The sequence below is a fragment of the Miscanthus floridulus genome, chromosome 8 (genome assembly GCF_019320115.1).
Source record: "Miscanthus floridulus cultivar M001 chromosome 8, ASM1932011v1, whole genome shotgun sequence".
Classification (NCBI taxonomy): domain Eukaryota; kingdom Viridiplantae; phylum Streptophyta; class Magnoliopsida; order Poales; family Poaceae; genus Miscanthus; species Miscanthus floridulus.
In genome coordinates this window covers 27,493,208-27,503,880 of record NC_089587.1, presented here as the reverse complement: position 1 = coordinate 27,503,880, position 10,673 = coordinate 27,493,208, and positions in this window count along the sequence as shown.

Sequence of the window (10,673 nt, the reverse complement as noted above, 5' to 3'; positions counted from 1 at the left end):
CACCTCGCCCGACCCGCTAGGTCCATGCACCTCACGCCTCACGCCTCACCTGCCCACGCGCCCTTGCTCGGTCCCGCTCGTGCCCTCATCCACCTCGTCCATCGAAGAAGAGGAGGCGAGGGAGGCCTATGCTTGTGACCCATCCACCTCGCATCGTCGGCAGGAATGGGAGGTTGCGCTACCGTAGTTTCCCACTAGGTAGGTCGTGACCGCCTGCGACGATGTGTTTCAGGCATTTTCGGGCATGTAGCAAGCCTATGTTTCAAGTGTTTCAGTTGTTTCAGACGTATGTTTCAAGTGTTTCATCTGGATGTTGCATATGTTGTAATGGCTATACATGCATGTTTCAAGCGTACTATGTTTTAAATGTTTCAGATGTTTATGTTGCAAGTGTTTCATCTTGATGTTACAAAAGTAGATCTGTATGTTGCATATGTTACTATGGCTATACATGCATATGTTGAAGACATGTATGGCAGAATCGCCTAATCTAATGCCTCCCAGGAGTACTTATCTTCTATTAGACACTAAGTACTCAAGGGAGGACACTAAATTACACAGTTCCGTCGGACACACCCCAAGGGAGAACCTGAAAATCCACATTTTTCATCAAGATCACAAATGAGAGAATAAAGCTTATACAATTCTTAAGTCATTTCTTACATCCCTTTTCATGCAACATCAGAGTATAATATTTATTGTTTATAACAGCGGAATATAACCATGCTATTAGAGTTTCAGCGAAAATAAAATCATTTAACGACAAGTTAAACATTAACACGATGATTTGTTATATACATCATAACAGGTTATAAGTTTTCCATTGTAAAATATTTTGGGTGAAAGTTTCAAATAAACGCTATGTCCGCAACGTTAAGGAAATCATCGCTGAGCCCACCAGGAGGTTTCCACACACAAGTGTCAGCTCTACATATTCTTGTCACCTACAACAGGGTAGAACAAACCCTGAGTACTCAATTGTACTCCGCAAGACTTACCCGTCAGGAGGAAAGAAAAGACTCCAAGGGTATGCAAGGCTATCTGGCTTGTGGGTTTATTGCATCTGCAGCAGCATTACTAAATGTGCGTCCTTATATTTAATTTTATTAGCAGTCATCATTAGTTCATTAACTAACCATTATATGTAAGCACATGTGCTACTTTCAAGCAGGTGGTAAGCAATCAGGACCATTTTACCATCTTTCATCTTCTAGTTCTTACTACGGTGCTAGATTGTAGACAAGTCGTACCGGATTACTCAGCGATTCACGAATCAATGTGCCCAGATGAGTACCCCAAAACGTATACCCTGCTTGTACCCCAAGCACAAGCAGGACCAACCCACCACTCTCCTATCAAGGGGTCTAGGTCTCTGTCTAAACTTAGACTCCAAGCCCCCACACCTGAGTCCTGGACTTAGTGTGGTGCTTAGACCTCTACCATCCCCACATCCAATCAGTCTGTCCGAAAAGTGTCGAAACCCACGACAAGAGAGCAACGAGACTTCTCTGCTCCTATAAATAAGTATGTGTTCAGGATAATAAGTCTGTGACCTAACTAGAACCCAATGTAATGGCCGGTCCTTAACCGACATAGGCGGAACAAGTGCAATTCGAGCTTCGCCCGAATGCCAAACCAAGCCCAGATCTAAAGTACCATTCCATCCGGTCTCCAATTATCATTTATATATATTCCATGTGATAGTAATATAATAACAGCAATAATATCTTTCCTATCTCTCGTGAGTGACAGGTAATCACTCGACTTCTACCAGAGTCCTATAGCAAAACAATCTACATGATCCTATCGTACTAGTAAGACTCATAATATAAGGATATATATATGCCAGTGGGTTTCATTCAACTCATTAAACTTAATGCACAGGCATAAAATAAAGTACAGAATAATAGGGGTTATGCACCGGAGCTTGCCTGGGTAAGATATAACCAAATATTAGCATTCCATCATGGCAACACGATCAATAAGGCACAATCTTTTCTGCTACTCTGATCGACTCTAGATCCATCGTTGTTCCTATTATAACATTCGTGGATACACACGGAAAACGTAATTAATCAATGGCAACCGCAACTCTTAAAATACGTTTATGCCTCTCATGCTAACAAGCTAGCTCTAGTGACTTACATACTAGGCCACATATCCATGTTGTCGAACAAGATGTTATTTCCCAATAAGTGTTTTAGTTATACAAACTCAAGTTGTTTCTTTATTCCATTCTATCGATTTAATATTTATTCAAAATAGGCATCATTATCTATCTAGCAAAATAAATATTCTGGTGCTACAAAAATGATAGTGAGTAGCTAATAATATTATGAATTTATTGTAAAGTCTTCAAAGTCGACACTATCACCATTTTCTCAAAAAAATTTCCACAAGTTCACATTTTAACAATATTAAACATTTTAAAATAATTAGAGCAACCCTGGAACATTTTAAAACTAGATGAACCAATTACGCTAACAGATAGATCATGATTTTAGGAGCATAACAAAATTGGTTTCACAATTTTTGGACTCCTGCATAATTTTATATCGAATTTACAAATTTGCCTTAGAAACTAAATTAGAAAAACACTAGAAAAAGACGAAGGGCTGGCGGCGATCGATTCGGCCCAGCAGCCCCACTATGGCCCACGCGGGGTGACTGTGCGCGCGACGCGACGGCCTAAGGCTGAGAGGCCCGCTCGCGATGCGATCTTGCCGAAAGATCCCCAAACTCTTGGATAATAACGCGACCCCTACGCACACTATTTCCACTGTCACAACTTTACACTTCAGCCCCTCAACTAACCCCTCTTTACAATAGGGCGGTCCCCGATGCCACCGTGCTCGCCAGAGTGGCACTGACAGGCACCGCGCGGCCACACCAGCCACCCAAATGCTTACTTGATGCGCTAAACAGGCCGACGGGTATCTATGAACCAATGCACGATGGTACAAAGTAAAAAGGAACTCAACGATGCACTGCCGTAACCTATCCTTGACGCCGGGCCAAACCGCGTGGCGGCACAACTGTTCTGGCAAGCCTAAGCGGTGAGAGAGTGGTCGAGATGGTGTGAGAGCATCCATGGCTTACCCAGGTGCTAGCCAAGTCGATGGTTGAGGCAGAGGGAGGTGTAGGAGGGCTGGCCACGTACGCGCAGCGAGGTCGGCGACGCTCCATGGTGGACATGGCCGTGCCACTAGCCGAACGCCCATGGTAGAGGTCCAAGCTAGGTGAGCATGAACTATAGCCTAGATTGGGGACTCTAGTAGGGGTATTGAATTAGACTCTACCACTTGGAAACTCAACCCCACCCCTACTGCTATGGCCATGGCGGCGAGGGAAACACCAATTTGGCGGTCGACAGCGCCCCGCCAGGGCTCGAGGTAGGTGGCGTAGCTAAGCCACTTTATGAAGGAGCTACGGGTGCGATGAATCGAGCCCTGGTGAACAGAGGTATGCGAGCTGTGAGTCCGGGCGTGCGACGAGTCCAAATGACACTACGGCATTAGCGGCATAGCGGTCGCGCGGGAAGTGCAGCGGCACCACGATCAGAGCATTAACTCGACGTGCCAACAGGGGCAGGCATCGGCTCGGCGAGTAGGTGGTTCGAGCGGCATAAGAAGTGCCACGTCGACTAGGCAGTGGCCGTCACGATGCTGGCCCAACCTTGCACGCGGCACAATGGTTTGGCATGGCAAGGCGAGGCAAGAGACACGCCATGGCTTTGGCCAGCAAGAGACAGCAGCACGCGCGCTGGTCCACAGGAGAGGCCACGGTCGTCCATGGGCCGAGCCCAGCGCTTGTGAAACACGTGCGCACGGTGACCTTGAACACAATTCGGAAGACAGAAAACGGTGCCATGCACGCTATTTAAAGCATACCAAAAACCGCTTAAAAGCTCGACTAAGGCTCAACCAACTACACGAACCTAAAGTCCACACCACCAGCTATCTAGCGAAGCAATCATCGAGACTAAAGAGTGACTAGAGAGGGAGAGAGTTGGATGCCAAGGTGATCATGTTGCTTGAGCACTGGTTCACGAGCAGAGCACCGGTGACAAGGTTCTAGTGCGTTCTGATCGAAGTTTGGGCAATTTTTAACAGTTCAAATTGACATCCAACTCAACTACGACCTACACCTTGCCCTAAGTGCTAAGTTAGAAGCAACCAATGGTGCAAGAACTTGGATGTAGTGCTTAACCATTTTTGTTGGAAATCAAATGCCAAAATGGCATTGTCTATCATCGTTACAGACTTAGAAAGGACGAGAGTCCCGCTAGAACTAAACAACCATTAACACCTTTGATTGAATTTTTAAAAGGTCAGAACTTCGTCAATTTCAACTAGACAACATGTCATGACCTAGTCCATACTTCATACTAACTCAGGGGAACAAAATATTAAAGCACTATTTAAGTATTTTGCACATTATAATTCTTCAAAAATGACACTTTCTAATTATAAGCTATGTCACATTTTCATTTACAAAGATCATTTTTCATGACAAACATCTAAAACCACTTATCCTATTTTTCTCATTAGAATTTTATAAGCACGTTTACACATTAATTGACTAACTCGCAATATTCCGTTCGCTTCTCTTCTCATAAAAATGAGACCTACAATTTAATTATCCTTTCTTGGGAGTTTTAAATTTTTTTAACACTCAAAAACTTGTTTTGTTAATTTCTTTTTGGCCTTAATCTAAGCACTAAGCAAGATCGTAACACCAGAAGTGTTACAACCAACCCCCCTAAAAAGAATCTCGTCCTGAGATCCAGAGCAAGAATCAAAATAGGGGAAACATGATTACATTTCGTAGATCTAAAATTACATGAAAGATTACACGACGTCGAATGCTAAACTACACAGGGATTTAAAGATACATGGTTAAGAGCGACCTAGTACAACCAAGGCTTAATCCAAAAGTTGAGATAGACGAGGGCAATGATGAAACAACAAGAAAATGATTATCCAAAACATGGCGTATGTCCAATAGATCCAGAAACAGGAGACGGAGAAGTCAAACATCATGAACCCTAAGACCAGACTAACCAAAGGGGACTTGAACTTCTTTGAAAACCAGATCCATTCTTCTTCTCAGATTACACAATCACCTCTGACTGATGAACCTAGTTCCACAACGACGACTGAATCTCATAGCTCTGCTTCGAATTTGAGAGGAATGGGGATGAAGGAGGAGAGTAAGGGCATCTTATAGTGGTGAACGGGGATGGGGCATAGTGCACCGGAAGTGCAGACGGCAGGGATGGGAGACACTGATGATTCATGCTATGGGGATAAAGTCAGCCATGGTGCGCTCCCTGCATAAGCAGACGGAGGAAGGATAAAGGATAGGGGAGGGGATTCGCTCGGCGGGGAAGGCGTGTGACGACCGTGTCCCCAAAAGAAGAAAAGAAGAGAGGACGAGGCGTGGGATCGAGAGCCGACAGGAGGGGAGTACAGTATATGAGGACGACGAGCGTGGCATGATGTCGCGGCCACGCAAGAATAGGGTCTTAATGGACCTGACACAGACGGCGTCCGCAGGGCACGCGGTGACAACGACTCGGCACGTGTAGCATGAGCGAGCTAGCATAGTGCTTGGGACTTGACGTCCGCTTAAACTTTTCCAAGCACTCCCTACTACCCGAGGCTAATTTTTTCCTTGTTGCTTTTCTTTTTCCTTCCCTTCCTTGTTCACCATATGCGCCAACCTTTTGTATGAACTGAGATCGTGATATATGTGCTTCCTGCAAAACCACTTCCTCTTGTTTACTAGAGAGAACACTATTTCATCAACTCATTGTGGACTTCCCATTTGAACACCTGAATATTTCCAAGAAGAATATTTTGTATCAAAAGCGGTACGGCGGTGTAACTTGGTAAAGGTGCTTGGTCAACAACCTCGATACCTCGTGTGCGCTTCACCGCATGAGGTATGGAGCCCGAGGGAGGATCCGGTGTTGTGAAGCCCATCAACGTCGATCTAGAGGATGTTGGGCTGCATGACATCGACAATAGTTAGCTTAGCGCCTCTACAATGAGCAACTCCATGCTCCCACAGCTAGAGGCAACCAATGTAAAAAAAGCTCAAAATGAAGAAGAAAGAAGAAGAAGAAGGTCTACTAGAAAAGAGAAAAGAGAAGCAAGAGAGAAGAAGAAGAAGGAGCAGCAATGGTTAAAAGAGAAGAAAGCAAGAAAAGAAGAAAGTAGACTCAAGAGAGAATCTAGAAGAAAAAGAAGAGAAGCAAGAAAGAAGAAGGAACAAGAAGCAAAAGCCTTCAATGCATTTTAAGTGAGCTATCTAGCAGCTCCGAAGATGGTGATGATGATGAGTCCTACCAAGTGCATAGCAAGAAAGGAAAGGGAAAAAAGAATGACGACAACAAATATGCCGACGTATCCTTTAACTATTCTTCTATGTCTATGACTAACCATGATCGTAAGTCTTTCATCAATGTGCCCATGGACAAGTTACCCCATTTTGATGGGACTCACTTTGCCAAGTGGAAGCACTTGATGAGAGCCTATCTTATAGGTCTTCATCCCGGTAGTTGGGAGGTTGTTTGTAATGGATTTGAGCCACCGGTTGATCCCAAGAATCCAACCATGGAAGAAATGAGAATCATCTACCTCAACGGTCAAGCTACTAGTGTGCTACTTAGTGCCTTGGATGGTGATGAGTACAATAGAGTGATTGGTGTGGATATTGCCAAGCAAATTTGGGATACTTTGCATCTTGCACATGAAGGGGTTGACAAAGTGAGAAAGACAAGAATTGATTTGTTGATGTCCAAGCTCAACCGATTTGCTATCTTAGATGGAGAAGGGCCACAAGAGATGTTTGATAGGTTGATGACCATGTTGGGCAAGATTAGAGGCTATGGTTGTGATGAGCTAGATGATCACAAAGTTGTCAAGATTACGTTGGAAGCTTATTCACCAAGAAATGAGACCATAGTAACTCTAATTAGAGACAAGAAGAAGTTTGAGTACTTCACACCAAATGATGTACTTGGGAGGATCTTGACCTTTGACATGCAAAGAGAAGAAGCAAATGAGAGGAAGAAGCTTGGAGAATTGCAAGCAAAGCTAGAAGGCATCAAGATCAACAAGGATGTAGCTCTTAAGGCCAATAAATCAAGCAAGCAAGGCTCTACTAGCAAATCCAAGACCAACAAGTAAGCTTCAATTAGCAAGCCCAAAGCAATCAAGCAAGTTCAAGAAAGAGTAGAGACAACCTCATCCTCTAGTGAGAGTGAACATGATGATGACCAATATGATAAAGTGGATGATGTTGCTCTCTTTATGAGGAGGTTTCACAAAGGGTTGAAGAAGCAAGGGTACAAGGTAGTAAAGAGGAAGTTTCCAAACAAGAAGAAGATGACATGCTATAATTGTGGAAGCAATGATTACTTCATTGCCAAGTGCCCACATGAGATCAAGGAGAACAAGTATAAGAAAGAGAAGGAGGACAAGGCCGACCAGAGAAAGAGCAAGAAAAACATGGGAGAAGCTCACATTGGGCATGAATGGGATTCATCTATTGAAAGCTCAAGTGAAGAAGATGAGAAAGTTGCAACCATTGCTATCCATGAGCCATCTTCTTCACCAAGACTCTTCATCACCATGTCTATTGATGACTACTACTCCCCTCACATTTGTCTTATGACAAAGGGTGAGAAGGTAAAATCTAAATCCAAGGCCAAAGCTCCTCCACCTCCACCTCCTAGTGACATCTCTAATAGTGATAGCTCTAGTGATGAAGAATCTAGTGATGAAGAAACTAATAAATTAACTAAGAACTTAGATGGAAAGACCAAACTATTCATCACTAAACTAATGGAGGACTTAGAGAGTGTCCAAGCCGAGCTAGAATTTAGAGAGAAAACTCTTATCCAACAAGAGGAGCTCTACATTGCTAGGAAGGAAGCTCTTGTATTAGAGAGAAGTGAGGTGGAATCCTTATGCAAGGCCTTGGCCAAAGAATAAGGGGACCATGCTATCACAAAGAAAGAAAATATTGCTCTCAAGAAAAAATATTGTGACTTAGATAAAAAGCACAAAGAACTTGAGCTGCAATATAACATTCTTTGGGATAGCAACTCACATCCCTCTAATGCAAAGGATGCCTCTACTACCTCCACTAGTCAAGGTTGTGGAAATGTTATAATATTGATTTGAATGATTATTCTACTAACCTTGCAAACATGGAGGCAATGAGAAAAGAAATTGCTAGACTCAATAAGATCATTGGCAAGGGCTACTTGAGTGGTAAGGCTCAAGTAAGTGACAAGAAGGCAAATGACTCAAAAGTGCCTCAATTCAAGCAAGGGAGACACCCCTCAATCAAGCATGGGCTTGGGCACACTAAAGGAGCCAAGACAAATGGAAGAGAGATCATAAATGACTATGAGTGTGTCAAGTTTGAGAGGACGGAAAGAGTTAGTATAGATCAGCCTGCATAGACAGCGGTAGTGCCGTAGTCTAGAGTCGTAGTGCTACAGTGAAGGACGGTTGTGCCGCTCCCCGCAAAAATAGGAAAGCTACCAATTCTACTCTTGATCAAACTAAGCCCAAGAAGAAGGCGTCCCAGTAGAAACAGGTTCAGTAGAAGCCAAAGGAATCAGTGTGGGGCACTATGAACAAGTATGCCTACCAACCAAAGTTTCAACCACCTCGACAAAGCTTGACTTCGTGTTTTGTTTTAAGGAACAATAGCAGTAAAAAAGTGGTTGCTAAATACGTTGGAAAGGAAGCCAACACATATAGGAATACTTCTATTTGGGTTCCTAAATTTCTTATGACTAACATGCAAGGCCCCAAGTCTAATTGGGGACCTAAATCAAGCAACTAAATCTGTTTTGCAGGCATACTCCTCCGGTGGGTCAAGTTGGGTGCTTGATAGTGGATGTACAAATTATATGACCGAAGAAATGAGTATGTTCTCATCATATACCTCAAAGATGGACTCAAATGAAAATATTCTCTTTGGAGACAACTCTAAGGGGGATGTGATTGGTCTCGATAAAGTTGCTATAACCCTTGAGCATTCAATTACAAATGTTTTACATGTTGATTCGTTAGGTTATAATTTGTTGTCCGTCTCTCAATTATGCGAGATGAGCTTCAATTGTCTCTTTATGGATAAGGGTGTGGAAGTCTTTAGAAGGGAGGATTCCTCTATTGTCTTTACGGGTCATTTAAAGAATAAGCTTCACCTAGTTGATTTCAACAAAAGTAAAGCTAATCTTGAGACTTGTTTAGTGGCAAAATCTAGCATGGGGTGGCTTTGGCATCGTCGACTAGTCCATGCTGGGACGAAGAACTTGGCCAAACTTCAAAAGGATGAGCACATCCTTGGGCTAACAAATGTTCACTTTGAGAAAGATAGGATATGTAGCGTTTGTCAAGCCGGAAAGCAAGTTGGCGTACCTCACCCACCAAAGAGCATCATGACCACGACGCAACCATTGGAGCTCATACACATGGATCTCTTTAGACCGGTCACCTACCTAAGTATCGGGGGTAACAAATATGGTCTTGTTATTGTTGAAGTTTTTTCTATTTTACTTGGGTATTTTTCTTGTTTGATAAGTGTCAAGTTAGAGTCAAAGTGAAGACTTTTGTTAGAAGAGCTCAAAAGGAGTTCGGTCTCCCCATCAACAGAATGAGAAGCAACAATAGGATCGAATTCAAGAACACCCAAGTTGAGGAGTTTCTTGATGAAGAAGGCATCAAGCATGAGTTCTCAACTCCATACACCCCTCAACAAAATGGTGTAGTAGAGAAGAAGAATCGTACACTAATTGACATGGTAAGGACAATGCTAGATGAGTACAAGACGCCGAACCTCTTTTTGTATGAAGCCGTCAACACCGCTTGACATGCCATCAACCGCCTCTACCTACACAAGAAGTTGAAGAAAACTTCATATGAGCTTCTAACCGGTAACAAGCCAAAGGTGTCCTACTTTAGAGTGTTTGGGTGCAAGTGTTTCATACTTAATAAGAAACCCAAAACCTCTAAGTTTGCACCTAAAGTTGATGAAGGTTTTCTTCTTGGTTATGGATCAAATGAGCATGCCTATCATGTTTTTAACAAAACCTCTGGGAGAGTTGAAATAGCGGTAGACATGGCATTTGATGAATCTAATGGCTCTCAAGTGGAGCAAGTTGATTCAAGTGTTGTAGGAAAGGAGGATTCACCATATGAAGCAATCAAGCAATTGGCTATTGGTGATATAAGACCACAAGAAGACAAAGTCACTAAAGTGGAGGTTCTTCAAGCTGCTGATAAATAAAGTTTCACTGACGTACCTGATGCTGACGGGGAGCAGACCCCTGCTACAAATCTATAGAGCGGCAGTGCCACACTCCCTCTGACAGCAGTAGCAAGTCCAACTCTGATTTAAGGATAGAACCTACAACCCATATTCAAGCAAGAAGATAATGAAGATCCAGAAGATGGACAAGAGGCCATTAATCATCCAAGGCTAAGGTAAACAATACAATGGGATCATCCTGTTGACAACATCCTTGGGAGTCTTCGAAAGGGGGTAACAACTCATTCACATTTAGCAAACTTTTGCTAATATTACTCGTTTGTTTCCTCTTTGGAACCTCTTAAGGTTGAGCAAGCACTTGATGATCCGAATTGGGT